General features: G+C 53.1%; 1 protein-coding gene across 4 annotated transcripts in view; it reads right to left on the bottom strand.

Annotated features, from left to right (window-relative positions):
- The window catches only part of LOC122372852 (serine proteinase stubble-like), a 45,116-nt gene extending 33,345 nt beyond the window's left edge, over positions 1-11,771 (bottom strand). Inside the window, exon 1 of one of the 4 annotated variants that reach the window (XM_043350498.1) lies at positions 11,295-11,771. The gene's annotated coding sequence lies outside the window, so the exon portion shown is untranslated. Of the gene's footprint in view, positions 1-5,833; positions 6,354-11,294 lie in introns of those variants that run through there. The other 3 variants (XM_043350495.1, XM_043350497.1, XM_043350494.1) reach the window with 3 other exon arrangements.
- Between the last annotated feature and the right edge of the window lie 605 nt (positions 11,772-12,376).

The raw sequence follows: 12,376 nt of genomic DNA, 5'->3' as shown, positions 1-12,376 counted from the left end.
CTCGAAAAGTCAATCGACTCAATCCAATCAACTCAAAATACGCGTTGAAACAAATCAATCAATTCAATCGACTTGATTGGTATACAACCCTGCAGTGGGAGCACACTGCCGGTCACGGGTCTTGCCGTATAAATCAGCATTGGCCCATCCCGCCAACCAACAAACGGGCCCGGTGAGCGGTCCTGATGTGTATATCTGAACTGGTGGTTACTTTCCACTGTTTGTAAATGCAACATACCAGGAAATCCATCGGGCCTTGTCAATTACCCCCACGCTCATTGCATACATGACATGCTAAAATACCATTTACAGAGGATGCCTTTCAACTGAAAAAATGCCAGAAGCACGGGAGTGATGGATGCGCTTTGTGTGTGTTTTTTGTACCTAAATAACATGCTGGCCAGACAGTTGACCAATTCCCTCATTTGTTCATGTGACCCGTGATTATCTGGGCTGACCCGGAGCCGCCGGATGGGCTGGTTACCATGGTAACGGGACGCACTCGGTCAGCGGAGGGCGGCGGGACGAGACGGGCCGTCGCTGCTGCTGGCGTCACGCCGTCTGGGCTCACGACGGTGCCAGTGACGGGCGGCCGCGTGCTACCCCACTCCGCTCAGGGTAGACGCACTCAACTGGCAACGCGGGATGAAAGGTTACCGGAAGCGAGCGGGCACTTTCCAAATATGATTGGGGTGACACGCGCGCCCGTTCGTGCGCGAGGAAGCAGCGCGCGCGGCCCGCTCGCGGCATGCGCTCACTCACGCAAAGGGGTGTGTCTGACGTAACTTGTAAAAAATACGAATGCGTGATATTTGTGATGTGATGTGATCGAAACTGGATGTGATGTGATCGAAACCGGAAGCAAGCCTTTTGTGTCCACACGAACGATTTCTGAATGATAAAAAACATCACGGTTGAATTTGATTAATTAATCATCATGGATAAATCTGTTTTTTTACTAGCCATTGTAGCAAATATCCCGTTCCTCGACACCAATACAAGCATAGCAGTTGTCTGCCATCCCGTAAGTCATTGGCAATACTCACCCACCCATCTATCTCCACACGGAGCTCAGATGGGTGTCTCGTCTCCCCGACCATTGCCTCTGCCCGGGCCGCGGTGTCACGGGGTGTCACCCTATCCGTGCTTCTATCCTCAGGATACTGAAATCCTTCTCCTCCACGCCGCAACCCCCCTCCGGGCTGGACAGGCAACTTTATCTCATGCGGGCTGCTCCCTTGGAGCGGCACCGCTGCTCCCGAGGGAGCGCACCCCGTAGCCGGGTGCAGTGAGTGCCTTGGGGCTGGGTGGCCTGTCTTCGGACGGGCTCAGCCCCGGCGACTCACTAGGATGCCTGCCCAGACCAATGTCTCCCCCTAATTCCTATCATCCTTCCGGCTCTGCAATGGTCTTCTCGACCGAAAGGGCCTAACCCAACAAAACAAACAAACAAACAAACACGGGGTGTCATTACGAGGGAAAGTGGCGCGTGTCAGAGGTTCGTCCCAGCAGTGCTGACCTCGTACCCACGCACAGGGACGCCGCTGGCAGTGCCGCCGCCGACTTTTTGTGCGCGCAGTTTCACTTTCGTTTGCGGCGCGCGCACGCGTGCTGACCTTCGGAGCACCCTGTCCCCCGTGCGGTACTGGTCAGACTGTCCCGAGCTGACCGGCCTTTTCCGGGACTGACCAATAGCGGCCTCTTCCTGCCGGCCGGGAGGTGACGACACCGGCCACTTTCGCTTCCCACAGCTCATTAGAGACGCGGTCGTTGATGATCAGATGGAAGGCGAATGGTCTCCAGACGCCATTCTGTGTTTCACGCTGCCCTCACATTGCGTTGGCTCGATTTTGGTGTGAACGCTGTCCCAGAAGATCCATGAGCGATTTTGCTTGCGAGGCGGTAAGTTTTAGTATGCTTTAAACAGTGCATATTTGTTACCTCTGACACAAAAATCAACCCGATGAATCAGTCCGCAGGGCACCGGCCGTTCCTCGCATCTCTTGTTGTAATGCAAGTTTCCCTAATCCAGCAGTTACATATCCGTTGATCGCAGCTTGATCCCACCTTACACCAATCCGAATAATTGGATGATCACTTCAGAGTCCAGAGAGGACATTGAGATAAACAATGAGCCTGGCTGCCTGGCATGGGTTGTGCCCACGTATGTGTCTCACTTGTCTCGTGACTTGGTCAATGGACATATAGGCAACGAATTTTAGCATTTTTATAAAGGCGAAGACATCGACATAATAGCATCTGGCTGAATCGATCACCGAATGATGCCTCGCTATGACAAAGCATTTCCTGATGAAATGGGATTGTTCAGCTGGGGCCAGGGGCAGGTCACCCAGCATCTCAAGAGGTCACCCCGAGGGGCCGATGCTTTTGGGGTCCCCTGCCCAGTCCGCCGGTGCCTGGACGGTGTAATCACTATCCCGGACAAAGGAGATCAAGTTAGTATGAATCGGCTGTGAGTGGGTACATCCCTGAGGATATATATCATGCATCATGGAAGTGCAACATCATATACCTACCCTGACTCACGAACCATGTATCTTACATGCAACCAGCAGTAGCCTTACAATAATCGTGAAATGAGCATGCCAGGCAACGGTAACCACCAAAAGCCCTGCGCCTCAATCCTGCGGTATTTGGTGCTTGCATGCCTGGTAATTTAAATGTGCGAATTATATGCTTTCTAGTCGTACGTTCCACTCAAATAAGCCTCCATTCAACGGCGAAAGTGAGTCCTGACCAGCCGTCCATACAATGAGAGGCGGCACCAGGCCAGCCCACCGGGGGCACACAGCAAAACATGGGCGATGTCGGCGCTGGCGGGTCGGCGCGGAACTGGGCGTGGTGAACACATCACAAAGGAACACAGGAAGTCGCAGCCGGAGGAACGGGCGCTTGACTTTGCGATAGTGATGCTTTATACCATCACCTCACACCTTTTCACACTTAGCACTTCTTCCGATGCAGGTTTCGTACCCCTATTCGCGATGCAAGTCATCCTGTGCAAGTGCCACTTTTTCAATGGAATGCAACGTCTTATGTGCAACGGACTCTGTCACATGTTCAGCGTAGACGCTGTGTCCCGTGTTGTACGGATTCACCGTCACGCGTCCTCGACACCAATAGATCAATTGCCCCTTGACACCAAGGCCCAGCGCATGACAATACCAAGCACACCTCCTGTTTCTTTTGCCAGCTTCTCTCTTCTGTCAATAGAGCTGAACCCACCTGGAGCATCCTCCACAACCTTTCCTGTCTGACCTGGACTCCCAGCCCATGCAACTGTTCAGTGACCATCTGACCATCACCCCCAGGGCTATCAAACATTGCTGCAGTGACAGACTCCTCAGCGGCACGGTGCGCGACTCGCTGGATTTCTCCGGGCCCCGTCGCCGTCCCGTTGCGTCAGAGCCTGCGGCACCGCCAGGCTGGCCGGTGCCGGGGAGCGGTAGGAGCGGACGCGATTTCTCTGCCCCGCAGCAGGAGTTGGGGCCGCAGCGCGCGACTGGCCGACTCGTGACAGTCACCGGGCCTTCCTGTCAGCGCCGCTGGCGATCACGTGGGGGACCAACGCGACGGAGGTGCAGCCGGCAGAGGGGAGGGAGTGAGGTGAGCCAGGCATAGAATAACCGGGGTGATATGGGCTTGTTGAAGGCAAGCTCGGTGTCACGTGAACCTGGTGAAGGCGATCGCTGAAGCTGATGGGATGTTGATGGATGCGATCCACATGGGGTGGAGGCGGGGATGCGATTTGGATCTGTGAGATTCTGGTGTCTCAGACTCTTCAGCCATTGAACGATGCAGTGGTTGATCTCGATCTCGAACAGGCCCGCGGCTCTCCTTTCTTAGTCACGTGGCTTATGGCCGCAAAATGCATATACTTCATCTCACATTAGCGCAAATGGAGATGAAGAAGTGAAGAACTCATCACCGAAACTGAACCACCCAGTTTCTTGTCCATCATTGCAGTGGCCTACCATCATGCAATTCATATGCCGCCCGGTTGGTATTCCATCAAGCGATCCTGACTATCGACTGCCGACAGGAGCAGTGCCAGTGATGCTGAGCATCGAGCACTCGTCTGTTCAGTTCTCGGATTTCGCCGCTCTTCGGTTTCCTATGATGTCGCTCTGTCACCGGGGATGTTTGTTTACAGGAACGTAAGGCTGCCTATAATTTGTTCCCGGATTGATAGTTAACGCGCTGGTCAAGTTACATTACCTATTCCATGTCTTTTTGTGATTGATTCTGCATCTAGACGTAACATCATTTGCAATTTACATAAGGACCCGGCAGCGCGCAGCTTCTTTCAACCGCTCCACTGAATCATGATGACAGCTTAGAAACAGCATACGCTGGTGCGCTGCTGATTTTGCAAACTTTCTGTAATAGATCAAACAAACGCACATGAAGGGCTAAGGGGCTCATCGACGCGGCTAAAAGGGCAAACATTAGGTCCTTTATCGACTTTGCTCGTTGAAAGTCATGAAATTCGGTCGCATTTGGTCAATAACCGTTGTCACCTTTTAGCACAACTTTCTGCTACAATGTTCGTCGGGTCGCGACGCTTGCCTCATACCTATCAGTCATCCTGACAAGTGGTACAATCCACATTTCGTTTCGTGACCAAATGAGAAGAAATGCGTGACAAAAGTGTGATATTTCGGGATAAAAAGAACCCATAGCGATGGTATTCACGCTGCACAGTGCACCAGCCGCAGGTAAACGAAGGTTGTTGGCTGTTGCACTGCTGACCCGTGCGATGCTGACGTCACTGTATTAGGCCCCGATTTCGGCGGCAGTTGGCAGCAGGAGAAGCAGAATACATTAAACAGAACCTGCAGTGTAACGACAGTCTCTGGATTGCAGTTGCACCCTGTGTAAAGCAGCCCCGCTACCCTTCAGAGCGGGACGAACAGTGCAGCCAGTGAACACTGTTTCGCCACTGTATGTGCCCTTTGTGTTACCTCTGAGGCAATCACTGACCTCTGATAATATCTATGACGTCATGGGGGTCACTAAAAACTAACCCCCAAACCAGAGTTCCACTGTTGCCGCAATGATGGTGATGTTTTGTTGTAACACCGGGCATGTCATGACCTGACCGATGGCCATGCACGTTAAATATTGAGCCGCGCTTTCGGATCTCAACAGTCGGACTTTCGTCCCCATCTTGAGTTGGGATGTCCGTAATGCCAACACACCTCGTCAGTCGTCTCAAGATTTTCTATCAAGCTGTGTTTTTTGCTATCATGTCGACGACCTGGCAAACTATTCGGCAACAAGAGCTAACGTTCCTTTGAGTACGTGCTCCACGTTTGGACGAGCGGACAAGCCAACGCGAAACGGGCAGGTGGGATGATCTCTAGTGACGTCATATATCAGCTGACTTGCTTTAGGGCATGGGAGAAACCGGTGGTGGTCTCTATGAACTTCATCGGCATGCAAAAGGGTTGATCCCCGATTGCCATAGTATGCACAACTATTTGCTACCAAAGTGTGATGCAAGGGGAAGTCAACTTGCAAAAAAAAAAAATACACATGTGCAGTCACTTGGGTAGTATGCCGATCATTGTATCATTGATCGTGTAGTATGCTCATTGCTATAAAAGTGAAGCTCGCATTTTTCAACAGTGTGTTGGAAATATATCGACAGTGTCTCCAAGGAGAGCCCTATGATCTCTGTGATGACCCGGCTCCCGCCCACCCATCCCACATGCAGCGCGTCTGCAGTGCAGCGGCGGTGGGCGCAGCCCGGGCAACGGCCTGTCCGAGATTTCACCGGCCCGACCGGCGCCGACGGCTGCGGCCTCACCTAGTGTCCGCCGACCTGTGCGCAGCTCCTCAGTGACCGCTGCTCCTGGGGATGTCCGTCTGTGCGTGTCTCGTCGCTCGCTTCACGTGATCACACGAGCACAGTGCGCCCGGGCCTCGGCGCGACGACTGACCGCCGTCTCCGACGTCGGACCTTCACCTTCGGTGGCGGGCCGCCGGCGCACCGCCGGCCGCTCACGGGTTTCTCTTTCGACGGAGCGCCGCTGACCGGCCGCGGCGCGGCGCTCGACAGCTCGCTCGGCAGCGCGCGCGTCACCAAGTGGGTCAGGTGAAATCTGGCCGAGCGCTGGTGTCAGCAGTGGTGGACGGTGGTCGCCGCACCGTCCTTGAGGGGGCGGTAGCATCGGTGGTCAGTGCTCGGTATTACGCACCCCTCAGGTGAGCTTCCGTAGAGAGGGGAGGGTCCGAGAGGCCGACGACGTCGTGTCGATTTCGCCGCCTCAATGGACGGAGCGGTGAGCGGCGCTGTATTGCGGTGTTTGTCGCAGACGGTGATGGTCGGTCGGTGATGACCGATGGTGAGTGGCTCTCCTCCGGTGTCCGCCGGCCGGTACAGTGAGTGGCACGCAGTGAGTGGCGGAAGTTAGCGCGGCGCTAAGCCGGTGACCCAGCCGGCCTCTCCGGCTCGGATTGAGAGCGGCTGGCAGCGCGGGCCATGCGGGATACACCGGTGGTGACCCGATCCACCGGTTTGCGATGGTCCAGTTCTTCCGTCCCGCTCGGCGGCACCGGACCACAGTACTCGCACTGACCTGAGCTCCAGCTGATCGGCAGGGACAGCAGCTCCATCTTACCCTAACTCGTCAGGGCAAAGGACTATAGGATCGCCGGTAGTTACACGCAAGCTCCGTAGGCCTTTACCCGCAGCATGTGGCGATGAATCGCTGACGCTGCGTTTGATCTGTCCCGAATGCTCATTCATTGGCCAATGGCTAGGGAGAGCATGGTTGCTTAACGCAGTTAACCTTCAATACCTATAATTAACCTTTGCACTGCTCATGACATTTATCGTGGAGGATATATAGGTAGGTACCTACTTGCCTACTTGACTCATCCACTGACTCACTTGCAAAAATATGCCGGCACACCTGCCCGAGACGACTGTCCGACTGTCGCCACGACGCGCTGCGTGAAAGCACAATTTATCGAGCTGTTCTTCACAGTCACCGTGGCTGCAGATGGGATCATCGAGGCCCGGTAATGATTCGCCTCTGAGACTACATAAACACTCGCTCTTACCTGGTTGAAATCCAGTGAGAGAAATCGAATGTTGAAATAACTGGTCAACGTTTCAGCCATTCAATATGAGTGGAATATTCCTTTTGGATGTACATTTCACATTGTTTGGATGACTGATGAGAGTATTTTGATGTTGACACTGGACAAACAAGCAAATCGACCAGTGGTTCATATGGGTGAAAGCTGAAGGAAATCGATGAGCGTTTTGGATAACATGCAAATCGAAGGTGCGTTTGATGTCTGTCATAACCTAAAATTTCGCGAGGCATACCTTCTCGTAACACAATTACAACATACTTTTTAGTTTTGTGATGACAATCGAAGTCGTGCCTCTCACGTCCCTCGTACACTCCGCATCGAGCATAATGATGCGATGCCATTTCGGAGGCTGGTATACTGCTCAAGTGACCTCATCCTTGTAGCATGAGGCTCATATCCAGTGTTCAGTGTTACATCTGTAATCTGTTCCATGGAACGTATATGAAGACGTATGTGTTCCTCAGGCTCCTTACGGCTGCAATAAGTGATGCGTGACACCATTCCTACGCCTTCATCACTGACTCAGACAAAAGGTGAATCGGGCCGGAACTGGCGAGTGAGCTGGTCAAGTGACATGTAGATGTTGAAGAAATGAAAATCAACACATATAGTCGCTGTGACAGGACCAGGTGGAGGACAGTAGCTGTTTTGTTCCGGGCTGCGTAAGCAGTAATTCAGCTAGCTCATATGGGCGGGCGACTCTGCTGAAGCGTACCGGCCTTACGCCGTCAATGCGGGGCGGAGGCCAGGGGGGGGGGGGGTCGGGATGGGATGGGGTGAGGTAACCCCTCGACGGCATGGTTGACAAGGGCAGAATGGACCCCCTGCGACCCGTGACCGGCCACAGAGCTGCTCCACTCACCGAACCGTGAGCTACCGACGCTTCCAGAGACTTTCACTCGACGGAGCGCTTATTGCATTGTCTGCGGATGATGCGGCTTTTGTAGTTAATTATGGAATTCGGTGAGGCTCATTATATAATCCTTTATCCTAGCTTTATTTGATGCACTTTGGTGCTGTATGACAACGTAAGTCACTTTCATGCTTATGGGCAGGCCATTAGCCAGCCTACCGCCGTGATGCGTCTTCACGTGCGACTTTTGGATGATGCATGCGAATGATAATTGCGTATGCCGACCCACAGTAATAATTGAGAATCAGTCTCCATTTGGGTTCGTCTTTGTGTCTGTCTGTCTTTTTAGGATGCTGCTGAGGAGCATTCTCCCATAGTGGATCATCTTTGTGCAATGTGCGTGTCCTTCGGGCGAATGCTGCAGACCAGTCTCCCCTCTTGGCAAGTCTGTGTCCAAGCCCTTGGGGCGATACCGCAACCCAGTCTCCCCTCTTGTAGGGTCTTTGTGTCCGGGTGTTGCGTTTTTGTGTCCGGGTCTTGGGGCGATTTTGCCGACCCACAGGCTGCTGCGGATGTTGCCCAATTGGGACGGCACGGCAGTGGGCGCCTGAGTCACGGGCGAGAGAGGGCTGACCGGGGCGATTTGAGCTTCTCTGTGTTCCGGGACGATGGTGCAGTCTCCATTGCCTCATCGCAGCGGAAGTTGCCGACAGTGAAATGTAGAGGGTGCTTCGGCTCGCTAGAGTTCATTATTTGGTGTCAGCTTATTTCTACGTAGTTAGTAACCAGATGCTAAAATACTGCAGATACTAAAAAGAAGACCAAAGGACGAAGGTATAACCTAGTGGTTTCACGCGTAGGTGGAGTTTTTTTTATACTAGTTTTAATGAGGTGTCCAATCCAATGGACACTTCATTTACTTTAGCAATTAGGTACGATGCATAGAGTTTTTACTTGACAATCGCACGAAAGAAGCGTAACATCCAGTAACGGTTATATTTAATGATGAGTTCGCAAAATTATGCTTACCCCTGGTCACCGATATAGGAAATCCGAGATATGAATTTCAGGCATCCGGTCGCCCTTGCACACCATTTGCTGAAAGTTTCAATGAAATTGTCGCCCTCGCCGCCCTATAGGCGAATCTATGCAGGGTATTTTTTATGGTGAGGACACTTAACGATGGAACACCTCATCAGTTGATTTACCCAATAGGGCTATGCGCGGTATCGATACGATGTATGTGATAAGGCTTTCAAAATTAAAGTCTCTCTTCGCTTGGGCCGCCGTTCTGAGATTTTGTCATAGGAGTATCGCGAGGGAATACTGTTATAAGCCCCTCACGGCTACCGTGCTGGATCCACACGGTATCGAATGGATACCGTGTCCATTCGATGCCCTCGGAATTTTTCCTTCAAAATGCAAATCGCTCTGTTTTAGCTCATACCAACTGCCACTCTGCAATCTGCATCCCATGATGCATTTCCGTTGCAGAACGGTAGCATATACCACGAGTGACGCCACTCATCACTAAAACCATGGCTGCGTGACTGCGTGACGCCGTGCTGCAGAGCCGCCGTTACGTGAGCGTGCCGCATCCGTGACGCTGCGCTCGACCGTGCGTGACGCTGCGGGCCGGGTCGGGTGGCGGCGCTGTGACGCTGCACGGCCGGGAAACGGGGCCGGCGCGTGACACCGTTTGGCCCAGTCGGCGAGCTCAGCAGGCCACTGGCACCGCGCGCACACTCGGTGATTCGGAAAGGTGGGAGCCTCGGTATTGTTTGCTCGTTTTGTAGGGTTAGGCGTGTTCAGTCTGACGAGAAGGCTCGTTAGCGCTGTGTTCATACGATATCTGTAGACTGGAGAACAGAGGTAACTACACTGCCTTTAGTAATCAGCCATATGTGCTCCATTCCTGGGCAAGTGACGATATATCTGATCGCTCGGTGGGGTTCACTGAACCAATGCAACTCCTGGCTCGTCCGTCCCTCCCCTCTGTCTCTCCATCTCTCCCGTCTATCCCAATTCCCACGGAGTCTTCCTTTCTTCTACTGTAGTCTGGTCCGTGAGCAAACTCGATGCCCTGATCCCTGGCCCTGACAGGGAACACGTGGACCCTGCTGTCGTGTTGAGCGAGGTCCGCCGCTGCATCCCTCGGTACCGGCCGTGCTGCAGCTGAATGAGATACCAGCAGAAGGAAAACTGGAACAGCTTTATTAGCATTCAGTGCCGTTCCCTGCCGGCAGGTCTCTGGCCCTCCCATCTCATTACAACGCTTCACGTTTAAAATGAAGTGATGAGATGAGAGCTAGTGATGATGTGAGGCATGCCTCTTGTATTTGTAGTTCAATGGTACAGCCCACCGCTAAAGTAATGTAGGGTTTTACCAATCTCAACGGTTGGCTTTGACTGGCGATTGTTTAATGCGGAATGATCGAAAAGAAGATGTTAATAGCTAAAGTTGCAGCTGCAAGAGTGACGATACATATAAGCTACATTCAAAGTTTCGTTGTAGTCTGGTTAATCGTTCCTAAGCTTCAGAAGCAGAACATACCCATGACTGAAACCTCACATTACTTCTGCTGTGGACTGTACCTGCAGATGATGATGGCGATGTCCGATGAGCGTGACCTACCGTCACCCCACCGACCCTGTGCGAAGTCTGTTGCGACTAGGCTTCACGCCATAGTCTGACCGGGATGCTGTGGTGTTTTGGAGCCATCTCGTCCTAGTCCGTCTGCTAGTGGCAGCCCCAGCCGCTGGCAGCCCACCCGGCGCTGGTTCCTCAGCCACCCGCCGTGCTGGCCGGCGTGTGGCTCAGTTCGGTACGGCCGGGTCAGCTGACCGGCCGTGCTCTCTATGCACCGTGCGCCGCAGGTCGTGCACGGTGCAGTGTGCACGAGCCGACCGGTCAGAGCGGCGGTCACCGGTGGGTCTGGTCGGACCGGAGCGACGGGTGGAGCGGGAGGGAGGGCTGCCAGGAGAGGGTTGACGGGTCAAGTGACACACTGCAGGGGCGGGGTGAGGGGGGGGACTGATGGGCGAATAACAGGCGGTGGTGGGTTATGACAGACAAAAGGACGGTTGATACTATAGTTCAGTGTGTGCTAGTGCTAGGACAGGCTGGCTGTGACTGATTCATTCTGTGTTACGTTTTTTACTTGGGCAGAGTTGGAAAAGGAATTCAACCAGTATGAAATCGCAAACTACAAAGGTGCGTTTGCTGGTTTTCCAGTTAGATTCTCCTTTAGACGTCAGATGAGGGTCATCACATTGATTCATCAGGGTTACACACCGGTAGATTTCTCACCTGATCTAAAGCTGAACCTGTTGAGACGATGGCGAGCTGCTGACGAGATTACGAAATTAGAAATTTACTAGTTGCATTCCATTTCGCAGAAACAAGCTTGTCTGGTGCCAGTGAAATAAATCAATTGAAATAGTCACTGCCAACGAAAGTTACAGACGGCGATAACCACTCTTCCTTACGGCCCGTCACACTTGGTTGTAAGGAAGGATCACTGAGCAGTGCTCTTCTCTACTTTTCGGCTCTGGCGCCGCGCTGTGCCACTCTAAACTCGCGCAGGAACACACACTGTCCAGCTTCAGGTCACTGCTCAAAGGTGCACACACACACACTCGGCGAAGAGCACACACGGCGGCGCGGCACTGGAAGCTGCACTGGGCGGGTGCTCTGCCTACCGCGGCCGCGCCGGGTGCAGGTCGGTGGGTGGTGCCAAGACGCGAGCGCCACGTGTCGTCCCGGTAGTCGGGACGGCTCAGACGGAACACACAGACAGAGCTGCAGGGGTGACTGTTCAGAGGCCAGCTAATAGGCACAGCGCAGCTTGGTTTCAGAAATCACGACATGTGGGGGTGGGGGGATGGGTAGCCCTCATCCCGCAACGTCTAAGATCGCTTCTCTGGATCCGCCAGTGGATGTCTTGGACACTGCGTTCGCTAAATGTGAATATGTTCCATTTTGGCATTTGACCTAGAACCGTGACCCGGCACGTGGTTTCAAAATGTCAATTTCAGGATTCTTTCAGCTGCGAATAGGCGAGATCTTTTCAACGTTGCCTCGTGCGGCTCGCTGCGATGCTTAGTGTCGCCGTCGGTGACAATCTGGGGGAGGCAAAGCCCCCCCCCCCCCTTAAGTCATTTGCATTCGGCTGCAGGCTCAGCCGAGCGCAGGCTGAGAGTAAAATCAATTATATCATTCCGGCCACCCACTGTATTGTTGCTACTGTATTGATGTATAGATGCTAGCTTCACTGCTTTTAATATGAAACAGGAAATAAGATAGTTGGGAATATATTTTGGATCTACACAGTTGGAGAGTTGCTCGCAGGCATTCGTAGTTTGGCTGTACCTTGTCATGATAATTTCCAT

Source organism: Amphibalanus amphitrite, unplaced genomic scaffold, assembly GCF_019059575.1.
Source record: "Amphibalanus amphitrite isolate SeventyFive unplaced genomic scaffold, NRLGWU_Aamphi_draft 001408F_arrow, whole genome shotgun sequence".
Classification (NCBI taxonomy): domain Eukaryota; kingdom Metazoa; phylum Arthropoda; class Thecostraca; order Balanomorpha; family Balanidae; genus Amphibalanus; species Amphibalanus amphitrite.
Note: the sequence above shows the minus strand (reverse complement) of the source record. Positions and strands in the feature narration are given on the sequence as shown.